Here is a 13,461-nt window from a genome sequence, read left to right on the forward strand (position 1 = left end):
GTGTGTGGAACATCACTGGGGGACCACACAGAAGGTCCGAGCATGACACCCTGGACGGGGCGGCCCTTTGGCTGCCCCCACCACCCCACCACTCACCCACACCTGGGTCCCCCTCCTGTGGGGGTACCCCCTGTGCTGACCGATGCTAGGGCTGGCTGGGAGGGCAGGGGGTCTGGCTGCCTTCGGTTGTGGGGTGAGCCACTCTGGAGAAACGGAGTCCCACTTCTCCAGGGATCCTGTCCGGATAGGGCCTGCAGGGTCCTGGGTGCCCCCAGAAGGGTCTGAGGAGGAGAAGCCTCAATGTCAGAAAGGTCGTCCTACCCTCGGCCCCTGGCTGCCCTCCTGGGACCACCTCTCTGGGCACAAGCACAAGCCACTCTGGGTGGGCTGGGCTGAGATCTCTACTAGAGGAGGGTCTGAATCTCTCCTTCTGCCCCTGTCCTGACACGAGTCACCAGTGGGGCTGGGAGCCTCGGGTCCACCCGGCACCGTCACCAAGGGCCCTTACACCTGTTGGAACTCTTTCCCAAATGGAGATGGTGTACTTTCTTCAGACTCATCTCACAGGGAGAAAGGAGTGTGAGGTGAGGGTTCTCAGGGCTTTAGGTGGCTCCAGCCTGCCCCTGGGTGGGGTCCCCAGGGAGCCTAGCCAAGGCTGGGCCAGGCTGGGGGATAGGAACGGGGCAGTGTCTGGGGGAGAGGTGGCGGGGTAGAGGATCCCCCCCCCCAAGGAACTTCCCAGCATGGATTTTGCTTCACACCTGGGCCTCCCTTCCCTTCCCATCCAGAGGACACCCTCACTCCATTGCTCAGGCAAGAACCCTGGGGTGCTCCTCCTCCTCGTCTCCCTATCCCCCACCTCCCGTGAGCACCTAAATCTGGTCAATCCAATCAGACTCATTACCCCTTCTATAAAGAATCTTATAATGTCTTCTTGCCAAAATAAAATTTGTAGCTAATGTAACAACCCTCATAATAAAAAAAAAAATCAATATAATGTCTTAACTTTAAAACCAGGGAGAAATAAAAGGGAAGTAACGTATAACTCCATAACGCGAATTCGGTTTTGTAGGGACCTGATTTTTCCAAGCGGCGAACGACCCCTGGTAAATTTCCAAAGGAAACAAGGTTCTGTCTCCACTAGATGTTCATGTGTGTTGCATCCCTAGGGAATTCTGCGTTGGAAAATGGAAGAAGCTTCCAGACCCTGATCGCCCCTAACAGGGTTTTCACCTACGCCGGGATTCTTCCGCCTCGACCCTAGGGACGTGCTGCTGTGTAGGGTGCGGCCTTTGGCAGCACCCCCGGCCTCCGCCCACAACAGGCTGGTGGCTTCCCCGCCCCGGCTGTGATCATCAGAAATGTCTCCAGTCATTGCCGAGGGTCCCCCAGATGGCAAAATCACCCCCGCGGGGCAGGATGCCGCTCACATCCCAGGCCCCCACCAGCAATGCCTGTAGCATCCCGTTTCCACGGCAACGCTTCCCGCCATTTCTGAAATGCCCATGGGAGCAGCAAGGCACTGCGGCAGGCTTCTCACCTACCTGGTCCTCGAATCCGGGGGTGGGGGCAGCCACGCCCAGAAGCCCCTTCCTCGCACACTCTGTAAGACCTGCTGTCCTGATTTCTCCCTCGGGCCCTGTCACCACCTCCTCACTGGCCCCTGCAGGGACAACTGGCCCATTGCTGCCACAGCCCCCATTGTCCCCATGCTCCAGCCTTGCCCGCCTCGCCCCTCCCGCTGCTCCCTAGGTCCTGCCTCCCGGTTCCAGTGGCTTGGGATCCTGTCTTTTCTTCAGCGTCTTTTGCTCTGGGCTACCTTGCAACTCCATCGATGTTTGGAGGAGCTTTATCTTGCAGAGGAGGTGTCCTTCTCCGGGGAACCCTCCCTGAACTGCCCCCTTCCCTGCAATGAGCTGGGCCAGCGTTTTCTTCCAGGTGTCCCAGCCCCCATGGCGGCATCCGCCCGAACCACTTTCTCCTCAGTCCCTCACCCCACCCCCACCGTCATCATCAGAGTCTGGCCCAAGAAGGTGGCATGACTAAGGCTGTGGTTCACTTTAATTCTGTTTTCATTCACTGAGGACTCCCGTGCCCCCCACCCCATCGGAAGGGGTTCCTGCTAAGGGGCAGATCTGGGAGAGCAATGGGTTACAACACTGGAAGAGAGCAGCCCGGGAGGGACCTGGAATCTCGTCTCCCTGCCCAGAGCTTCGGCCCCTTCTCTTATGGAGATGGGGGGCGGCTTTAGGGGGACACTGGAATTTCTCCAGCCAGAAGTGCCAACCGGGGAAGACCTACGCCAATCCAAGTGGAGTTGCGGCTGATGGAAAGCACTAGGGAGGCAGGGGGCACCCCAATTCCTACCCAAGGGACCCCTTAGGAGGCTGGCCTCCAGTCCGGCTCCTGGCACCTAACCCCTTTTGGAGCCTGAACTCCCAGCAACTCAGGTATCCCCGGGGCACAGAGCACTGGGCACAGGCAGTGACTCCTGGGCTGGCTTTCACCTCTTTTGTGATCCACCCACCAGCCTGTGCATCCCTGACCCAGGTTCACGCTACTCCTCAGCCCTGGGTGGAGACTCTATCCTGTCCCGTGGGTACCTGGCTGCTGGGCCAGCTCCTCCATGCGGTGCAGGGACTGGAGGCCGGTTGGGGGGGGCAGGCAGGGACGGGTGCGCTGGTGGCCAAGGCCATCTCCAAGCTGGCGGGGCTGGGTGCATGGTGGTGAGGGATACCTGGGTCCTGGGAGGACATAGGAGGTGGAGACCCTGAGACCTTGTAGCCTGGGAAGTGAGTCCTGTCTCTGTTGGTGTTTGCCAGGCCCCAGTGCCCCCAACTGGGAAATGGGGCAAGTGACCTTGGTCTTCCTCTCCCGGTGGCTACTGAAGAAGGCTGGGGGGGGGGGTCCCTGCGATCTTTTGAGGCCCGTGAGGTCTGGGTCCCAGGCTCTAGGCCCTGCCCTGAGCTGCAGGTCATGCTGGCCCCCTGCCTCAGTTGGTTGCCTACCACACCTTTCCTCCAGTTCCTCAGGCTCCTCTTGGTGACGCAGGAGCCCAGCCCTGGCTCGGCTGAGGTTGTTCTTGGCCGACGTGGACATGCCCGTTCCTGGGCCAGACCTGGCGCCCAGACCTGGTTCCCCAACCCCTTTCCCCTGCTTGCTGTCCTTAAGGAGGCCCCCCCTCATTCTTGCAGGCTTTGCCTGTGAGCTGGTTCTCCCTAGGCTTCTCGTCAGGGTGCCAGCCTCCGAGGTTCTTGCTCGTTCTTGACCTTGGTCTTGTGCCTCTGCCCCAGGTTTGTTTTTATTGTCTGTGAGGCCCAGCAGGAGGAGATGGGCAGAGAGTCCGGGGTGTCATTGTGCCCTGCCCTCCAGGCCTCTAGCTGGTCATGGTGCACCTGGGGATGGGGTGGGGCTGGAGGGCAGGAGCTGCTCCTGGCCGGCACTGGACAAAGACCCCCTGCCTAGCGGTACTCAGGGACCACCTCCCCACCCCCGCCCCGCCGTGGGCCCCACGCAGCTTTGTCATGGTGCGTGGGAGGGATGAGCCTTGAGAGAGGGTGTGAGAGTGAATGTGTGGGTGGGAGCCCCGGAGAGCCCGCATGGGAGATGGGGATCGTGAGAATGTGAGTAGGTGGAGACCCAGAGCAGGAGCGTCCTTGCTTGTGGGGGGGACAGATCCAGGGAAGGAGTCTGGGGATTAGGAAGCAGTGCATCGGGAATACTGGCCACTAGGTGTCACCAGGAGCTCATGGGACAGAAGAAGGGCTCTGGGTGAGTGGCCCGAGCCCCTTGTCCTCCCCAGTATGTCCACTCCAAAGGGTGGGGGCGCTCCCTGGTCTGTCCGAGCATCCTCTTGCAGTGTTGAGCTGGGGGGGGGGGCGGAAAGCAAAGCCCCATCCAGGAAAAGACATTTTCCACGGAGGCTGCCCTGTCTCTGACTCCTGCCCACACAGACCCAGGCTGAGGGCAGAGCCCAGGGGGTGGAAAGTAGCTCCTGGCTACCTCGCCAGCGCCTGGCCCTGCTGTGGAGGGGCTGCTTGCTGCTGGAACCTCTAGGTGAGCACTTTGATCTGCACCCTGTCCCTGCCTGCCTGGGGAAGGAGGACGGTAGAGTCCCGCTTGCGCCTGCTCAGTCTCCCCCCACCCAGGTCTGGCTCGGCAACTAGATTCCCCAAGCCCCACTCGGCCTTCTTCAGTGGTCCCAAACCCTCTCAGATCCAGGTCCCACCCTCCCGCCATGCATTCACTGATGCGTTCACCCATTCACCTGCACATTCATGCCACGTTCAGCAAGGACCTACTGTGTGCCAGGCACTGGCGATCCAGCCACAGACAAGACAACTGGACTCCACCCCATGGAGCTTGGGAGCTACAGAATGTTAAAGTCACCAAATAAACTAACCAGAGAATTTGTGACGGAGACACTGTCACATAGGACATAAATCATGAAGTAACTGGGAGGGCTATGGGGATGGCTACTTTGGGGGGTGGTTACGAGCAGGTAAAGAGGAGGCTCAGGCATGTGAACACCAGATGGAAGAACATTCAGGGCAGCTGGAACAGTATGTGCAAAGGCCCTGAGGCAGGAAGAAGCCAAACCTGTTATTAGCGAAACACGGAGGCCTGTGTGGATAGGGTGAGGGGATAGAGGTTGGAGGGTGGGAGGAAACAGACCCGAAAGGGCTCCAGGCCACGTTGCCTTCTTCTCTCCAAGGACACTCAGTGGGGAGAGATGCCCAGGGGCCACCCCCTCTGCAGGGTGGTAGAGCCTTCCTGCTGGGATGTGGCTAAAGGGCCTGTTTCATCCGGAGCTGCATGTGGCTGGTGAAGAACAGGCGCCACAGCCCATGGGGGATCTAATAAGACCCAGCCCTCATATGCCGGCAGGCTGAGGAGCAGGTAAAACCCCAAGAGATGTTTTCCCCATGGGTCAAGGGCTCCCCAGAGCAGGTCAAGGCAGGGCTGGTCTGTTTCAGTTCCTGGGGATCCTGGATAGTCTTTTTGGCAAGGAGCAAAGGTATGGGGTAGGAAGGGCAGAGAAGGGCGATAGATTTCCTGTCCTGAGTCTCTCCATTGCTCAACACGCTGCAGTGTCTCTGCATCCTTCAGAGTAAATCCAAAGACCTTACCATGGCAATGACCTTATATGCAGCCCCCTAACCTTGCTCACCCACTACGCGGTTCTCCTCGCCACCTGCTTGGCTCCGGACACACGGGTCCTTAAGCAGGCACACTCCTGCCTCGGGGCCCCTGTATTTGTGGGTCCCTCTGCTTAGAAAGCTCTTCCCAGATATCCTTAGGGCTCATTTCCTCAGCTCCCTCAGAGCTGCTCAAATGGCTCCTTCTCAGGAAGTATTCTCTGTCCCTTCCTTTGCAAATCACATCCCCTACCTCGATGTCTGGCTTTTCCCCCTGACCACCATCTGAAAGTCTGTGTATTGAGCTCATTCCAGAACCCAAATGATCTGTTTTGTTCACTGGGGCCACACCCCTGGCACATAGTGACAAATCCTTGCGGAATGAATGAATGGAAGAATGCATGGACATGAGTGGGGACAAACCTATCCCCTATCCGACCCAAACCTATCCGGACCCCTTCTGGCCACCACGGGACATCCACCCACCTCGAGCAGAACCCCGGCGGTCCCCAGGCTTTGTCACTCTTTGCCAGTTCTGCTGTGGGTCCTGCCACAATCTCTGGAGGGAATTATAGGGGAGGGGGAGGTGCGCCTCCATCCCCCGAGGAGCTTCCTAGGACAAATCTCAGCTGGAAGTGGTGGGCCAGACTGGGGCCAGGGTGACCGAGCCACTGACCACAGCACATCTGTCCCGGCTTTATGCTCCTGTGAACCGCAAATCATATTTGAGGGTTTCGGGCACCCCTGCAAGGTGTGGAATGTGGGCATCATGATGTGCCCGACCTGTTACATAGAGGCACTGGGGGCGCAGAGGAAGATGCAAGAAACCACAAGGCAGAGAAAGACATAATTGTCCTGCCTCCTCTGGGGGTGGGCTGTCGGGGGGAGAAGCCCTGATATAGGAGTCTCTCCGGGTCAAGGCCCGAGTGGTGAGGCAGCAGCTCCCCTGGGAGCCCTTCATATACACGCCCTTTTATTGGAGGGTGTGAAATCAGCCTCCCCGCCCCCCTAGGGCACCCCAAGGCTGCTCATCTCTGAGTGGGACCCTGCCTCTCCTTATTGCCTCTTCTGGTTTCCAAGAGGTATTTAAATCAGAACCGCCCCCTCCCACACACCTCAAGGTAATATTGAACATCTAGCAGGAGGCGATGGGGTAAAGCTCAATGAATTGTTTAAAAGAAGATCTGGGGGGCGCCTGGGTGGCTCAGATGGTTAAGCTTCTGCCTTCGGCTCAGGTCATGACCCCAGGGTCCTGGGATCGAGTCCCACATCAGGCTCCTGGCTCAGCAGGGAGCCTGCTTCTTCCTCTCCCTCTGCCTCTCTCCCTGCTCATGCTCTCTCTCTCTCTGTATCTCTGTGTCTCAGAATGAATAAATAAAATCTAAAAAAAATAAAAATAAAAAAATAAAAAAAATAAAAGAAGATCTGGGGGGCACCTGGGTGGCTCAGTCGTTAAGCTTCTGCCTTCGGCTCAGGTCATGATCCCAGGGTCCTGGGATCGAGCCCCGCATTGGGCTCCCTGCTCGGCGGGAAGCCTGCTTCTCCCTCTCCCACTCCCCCTGCTTGTGTTCCCTCTCTCGCTGTGTCTCTCCCTGTCCAATAAATAAATAGAATCTTAAAAAAAAAAAAATAAAAGAAGATCTGGCTCCTGTACCCTCATAAACAGACTCCTAGAGCTGAAAGGGCAAAACTTGGCCTAGGGATTTAAAAATATTTGGGGGGAAATGTCTTCAAAAGCCCAGTACTTAAAAACAGTGCTCTTTTGAGGAGGAAGATGAGGCAGCATCAACTTCTGGGAGTCCTTGAAGGGACCTGAAGGGATCCCCGGGGGTCCTGGGGAGCATGGATTGAGAACCATAGATATCAACCTCCTGCTCATTGCAGGGGCAGGGGACAACACTGTAGCGAAGGGTGCCCTTTTCCCTGACAAGGGCTTGAGAAGCCAGTCTGCACTACCTGATGTTCCCAGGAAGGGTCACTGCTGGGAGCTCCAGACCCCAGGGGGCCACGTGCCTCTGCCTCGGTGCCAGTGACCTCTAGCCCCGGTCTGCTCTGTGCCAGGGGCCACCGCATGCCTTCCCAGTGGACAGAGTTGCCCTCTGGCCACGCAGCCCTCAGCTCTAGGACAGCTGCCAGGGCTGGGGCCACGGGGACGGGTAAGGGTTTCTGGCGAAGCCCAGATCCAGCCATTCCAAGGGACAGCTGGAGTGTCTCTCCAGTCCGTGCCTGGAAGGGGGCCAGCCCAGCCTCGGGCTCAGGCCAAGCACATGTGAGTGCACTCACTCACACACACACACACACACAGAATGTGCCCACGTGTGCGCGGAATCCACAGTCCACACGTGCACACAACTGCATGTTCACACACGTACGTGGTGCATATAAACACACACGCACATGTGCAGATCACACACTCACCAGAGCGTGGGTGTGCCCACATGCAGACACACGCCCCGGTGCCTGGGCAATCACTCCCCACTCTCCCTCCCCAGGCGGGCACAGAGGACCACACCTTTGGGGTGAGTTCCGTTGCGGGAGGTGGACCTTCTCCCTCTAAGTCGTGGCAGCTTCTCGCCTCCAGGCCAGACTTGTCCCAGCCTGGCCCTGCGGGTGGATGTGTGTGGGAGGAGTGAGGGGCAGCTGGAGCGTCTGGCCCCCTCGGTGACATCTCTCTGGGATTGTGCCCGCCTCCCCTGGAAGTGAGCCGGCCACAGGGCCTGAGGCGGGGGGCTGCCTGACTCTGGGGGACTATGGTCACTGTTGTGTCGGAAGCATCCAGGCCGATTACCTGGGGCAGGGAAGATGGAGGCTTCGCGGTTCACTGCAGCTGTAACCCCCTCCCTCAGGAAGTCAGCCCAGCCCTCAGCCTGCTGTCCTGTCCAAGGGGAGGCTGGGCTTATTGGCGGTCATCTCAAACCTCTGAGGGCTTTGGGGGCTGGGGCACAAGACCTCCTGGTCCCTTTTGTCCCCTGGCCACACAGGCCCAAGCAGGCTGGGCCATCAGCCCAAGAGTGATAACTGACGTCACCAGTGGTGTGACACCTGGGCCCCCTACCTGTCGAGGGACCTGGAGCCATGAGAGGGGCACCCCTGGAGCCCTGGAGCCTGCTCGGGGGTGGGTTCTGCTGCGTCCAGCTTGCTGACACCAGCCCATGCCCACAGCCCTCTGTCACCAACCCCCACAGGATCAATACCTGGGAGCCTGCTGTCAGCAGATCTTTGACCTCTGACCCGGCCACACACTGTGACCCCTGAACCGAGCTGTCTTTCCACCAATCCTTGCCCTGTTCTCTGGGGTGGCTGAGGCGAAGTGACCCCCAGCGGCAGCACAGGCTGTGAGGGGAAGGGAGTGTGGCTGTCAGCCTCCGTGGCCCAGCCTCTTCTCTTCACTCCACACTCAGGGCCGGAGTCAGCGGCCACCCCTGGGGCCTCCCTGGCAGGGGAACAGGCAGAGCCCTGGAGCTGAATATGCCAAACAGCCAAGGGCTGTGCATGAAGGATTTGGAGTCCCTTCTGGGTCTTTTCTGGGGCCCCGGGGGCCTTGGGAGGTCAGGGAAGGGATTCTGGGGGTCCTGTCACCTACCTGAGGCTGACAAAGGTGTCCCTCCTTATACCCCACAAACTGCTCTGCACCAGGCCAGGGGCCTGAGGCGCAGAACCCCCGCCCTTGGCATGGTCCTAGCTGAGAGGAAGCCCCAGGCTAGGGAGCGTGCAGCCAGGGATGGCATGGAGATCCCGCTGGCCCCACAGCCAGGGCACAAGCCCGCAAGCCTCTGGGGACCCTGTCCTCCTATTCCACGGGCTCCCTCCCTGCAGCCAGTTCCCCGGCCAATCGTGGTCTCAGCAGCCCTGACCCAAGAATGAGAAAGAGGCTGCTCAGAGGCCCCCAAAGTGCTCCTGAGCCCCAGCCCCTCCAGCTCAGCCAGAAGGTCACTGCTCGGGCCTCCCTGGCCTGTCCCTCCAGCCTGCTCCAGTCCATCATCCCACTGAAATCCCCTGAACCGCCCTGGAATGCAGTGTGCGGAGTCCTGGGCTCCTAGGCAGACACCAGTGTCCCGAGACTCCGGTCCCAGAGGGCCTGGCCAGGACGATAGGACCTGCCGGTCATGCACCATGTCATCCTTACCTGGGGGTCTTTCTTGGTACCTGGCGTATCTCCCCGCAGCCTCCTGCTTCTAAGAGGAGACCCCTCCCCGCCACAGATGTTCTGAGAGCCATAGGGCCCAGCAGCCCTCTGTCCTGGGTCTGTCTGTCCAGGTCTGCAGGAGGGGGAGAGGCAATGGCCCAGAAGCTCCAGTGATGAGACACCCCCCCCGCCCCCCCCTCACAGCCACCAAGGTGAGGAAGAAGGTGGGTGAGGGGAGAAGAACAGAGAAGCACGATGGACAGGGGCTGCCCCCTAAGATGGGAAGGCAGCCGAGGAGCACCTGGAGGTGTGGGGACACACCACAGACAGGAACCTGAGGCTCAGACAGGCACGTAAGGGGAGTAGCCAGGGTCGGGGAGTCCTCACTTCTCTCCTGACTCCATCGGCCTCCCCTTAGGCCTCCGGGAGGTGTCCCCAGGGGGAATTCTGACCCCCTCCGCGGGGACCCTGGGACATGCTCAGGAGCCAGGAGGGAGGGCCAGGCCTGAGGCGGAAGGCTGGTCGGGCTGGCCCAGGCCGTGTGGGTGTGTGGGCAGCAAGCCCTGAGGTCAGCGGGTGGGGTCAGGGCATCCGGAAGGCCCCAGCACTGCATTCTGAGGCCTTTGGCCAACCTGCTGCCACCCCCTTGACACACACACCCCCCAGACAGTTTTCTGGGCTGTCTGGGGGCCTTGTTTCTTCCGTCCTTGGGACCTGGGCCGGGCAGGTGGGAATAGCCTGGGGTGCAGGACTCAGGTTGGGAAAAACAAGAGTAGAGGTCCCCTGTGGCGAGCAACCCCTCCTTGCCTGCCTTGGGCTCAGCCTGCTTCCTGGTGACCCCACCCAGGCCCAGGGATCGAAGCCTCTGAGGAAGGAGTGACCGATCCCCGGGGAGATGGAGCTGGACTTGAACCCGAGGCTGGGAGTTGAAAATCCTGCCGAAAGAGCAGACGGAGCCATGAGGGTGGAGGGTCATGGGCTGGGACCTGGGTGTGAGCCATGCTCTTCTCCCTGCTCGGCGCCCAGGACTGGCCTGCGGAGGGGACACGTGTGGCTCGCTGGGCCCCTGGGGCTTTGGCCAACATGAGGACAGAAGAAGAGTGGGTGCAGACAGTGCCAAGCCCTGGCCACTGAGGCGCGCCCGTCCTGCCCTGCACCCCCATGAGGACGTAAGGATGGGGGACTCAGGGGCTGCATGGGGAACCTAAGCTCTTCCTCCTCCTAACAAGCACCCCTGGGGCCCCTGGTGCTCCCTGTGGAGTCCCCGTGTTGGTACAAGACACCCAGGCCGGATGGTCGACCCCGCACTCTGCTCTATGCACACACTCACACACACAGATACACACCACACGTTGACATGCCCACTGCACACAGACCCCCACACATCACACACTGACGCATCCGACAGACGCCACACAGCGCCCACATCACACGCACCACGTTGACACAGACCACGGACACACACGCGTGCTGCAATTACCAACATATACACCGCACGCACACTCACACTCACACGCACACCGACACCCCATACCCTGACGCGGCCCCCAGACCCACAGAGCCCGAGCTCTGACTGCCCACGTCCGTCACACAGCCTGAGACAGCCCAGTCACCCTGCAGCAGCCCTGGGGCCACGCAGGCCTGCCCTCGGCCCGGAGGTTCCTCAGCCTCCACTTGGCAGAACCTGGAGCTCAGGGAGGACAGGGTGTCCTGAGCCGAAGCCCTGACAGGGGACGTTCAGAGGGGAAGTGGGTGCTTCCGGGAAGGACGTCCTGCGGCGTGTGGAGGGCGGTTGTCACGGGCCTAGGGTGCACTTCGGGGGTAGACAGCTGGGTGCTGAGGCCTGGAGCGAGGGGCTGTCCCTGTGTCCCCTGCATCCTTCGGAGGGGGGCTGTCACCTCCTTGGGACTGCCTTGAGGGGCCTCTTGCCCCCTCCAGGGCCAAATACCTCTCTCCACCCCACTGGGGGATGGGTAGGCACCAAAAAGGCCCCAATCTTTGATTCTCCACATACTTTTTCATGGCTGATCTGAGGTGGTCTCGAGGGCCACCACCCTGCTGACCTGGAGTGGAACATAGGAGTTCAGATGGAGGAGTCCCCACGTCTTGTGCTCAGAACAAGGGGTCTGGGCAAAGATCCACCCTCTGCTCCAGGACAGCAAGAGGGCCTTTCCCAGACCCCGTGGCCAAGGCAGCCTTGGGTCCCTGACCCTGAGCTGGTGGAGATAGCAGGGCCCCAGGGACCTCTGACCCACTGTCGCTGCCTGACATTCCACCACTGGAGCCAGATTCTTCTGCCGCAATTTACCCAAGGCTCCATTACAATGTGAATGCCTCAAGGGCCATATGTGAATGAGCTGAAGAGGCCGGGGTTGCTGAAGGCAAGTGGGGCTTGCTGTGGGCTGGTTCCCAGGAGCTGGTTTGCATTAGTCCCGTGGGGGTCGTCCCAGAGGTCAGGCATGGTGGGCGGTGGGGTTCTGAAGCATCGAGCCTGCTCTCCCCTCCTTGCCTGGGGCCCAGACTTACAAAAGGTGGAGCGGATGCCGGGCTTCAGCTAATGCCATGTTTCTCGGGCTGGTCTCCCCGCCCACCTGGCAGAGCAGGGGATAAGCGATGGCAGGGGTGGTAGCCCCTAGGTCCTTAGAGGAAGGAGCCGGACACACAAAGATAGGCCTTCAGGGTGCCTGAGGGGAGCCCCCTGCCAGGTACAGAGTCCAGGAGGGGATGCAGCCCCAAGGGGTGCTGAAGGCGAGGAGCCCTTCTCTTCGGAAGCCGCCATGCGTGGGTCAGATTGGCGCTAGGCCCCCTTCCTGGGCAGCTGCAAACCCCGAGCTTTGGCCCTTGTGGAGGTCAGCCTGTCTGCGCAGGAGTTACGTTCGCAGCCAGGATGGGATGCAAATAGGAAGTGGTCTCCAGGGCCAGGCGGGTGTGGGGGTGGCTGCTCCTGGAGGGCCTGAGTCACCCGCCAACGGCTGCTGGGAACCTTGCGTCCAGCCTCTGGGTAGCACTGTGCGCTCTCTAGCTGGACCCCACAAGGCCCACTCAAAGGTCTGCACTCCAGCCTGGGGTCCCCGTCAGTCTGCAGCTGCCTCCTGACCCTCCCCACTTAAGGGGCCTCCTTAGGAACCTAACTCTGCCGAAGGCATCTGCTCTTTGTTCTAATTAATCGCCCCAGGATCCCTGCCAGGCAGGGCTAGGTTACAGATGAGGAAGCCAAGGCCCAGAGGTCTGCTCAGGGTCCTACAGCCAATCCCTGGCACTGCCAAGACTTGAACTTGGGACTGTTTTAGCCAAGGAACCAATTGTAAGGAGGGTGAAGCCCAGCCCTGAGAGGTGATACTTGAGCCAAGACTCGAATGAGAGGAAGGAGCTGACCAAGTCCATGTAAGGGGGGGAAGTGCGTATCAAGAGAGGGGATAGCCAGTGCAAAGGCCCTATGGCAGGGACACGTTTGCAGCGTCTGAGGACCAGACAGGAGCCAGGTAACAGTGATTCCAAGACGTAGGCCACACCAACCAGAGGACCTGAGCCGTCTGAGTCCCCAGATCTAAGTGGGGTGGGTGTCCGTCCTTAGGCCTATGTTGTCACTTCCAACTCCAGTCAGGAAAGGTGTGCTGGACCTTGCAGTGAATGGACAGTTTCTGCATCCAAGGATTGGTATGTTGTACAACCGGGACTTACCCCCCACATCTTCCCCGAGGACAGGCTGGGGACAATAGGAAGTGATGACAGCTGGCCTAGGCCACAGTGGGTGGCTGACCCGTTACTCTCTGTCCTCCAGGGCAACCCAGAGGACCTTCTGACCCCATGTCTCAGGCACTGAGATGGGAGCTTCTCAGAGCGCTCCTGGGGTAGCTGTAGGCATTCTGGTTCTCTGGCTCCACGGAAGCTTTCCTCTGACCAAAGGCAGCTGGAGCGTGGCTGATCCTATGGACAGCCTCTGATACTGAATAGTGAGTGCGCACTTCCTGCCGGCCCACCAGGGAAAGGGAGCCAGAGAAGCTTGTGTGGGGAGCACAGGTGAGTTTCCCAGGATCCAGGGTGGGTGTCTCATAGCGAAAGAGAACATAGAAGTCCAGATGGATATTATCTAAGACAGTTCATAGGGGAGTTCACAGGGAGAGACAGTGTATCTGGTGAGGGGAAAACACACCAAAGAGGATAGCATCTAAGTGGACCCATCTCAAGAATGGGTCA

Source organism: Mirounga angustirostris, unplaced genomic scaffold (genome assembly GCF_029215605.1).
Source record: "Mirounga angustirostris isolate CCGP_5_RB_7025 unplaced genomic scaffold, mMirAng1.0.hap1 SCAF_16, whole genome shotgun sequence".
Taxonomy (NCBI): Eukaryota; Metazoa; Chordata; class Mammalia; order Carnivora; family Phocidae; genus Mirounga; species Mirounga angustirostris.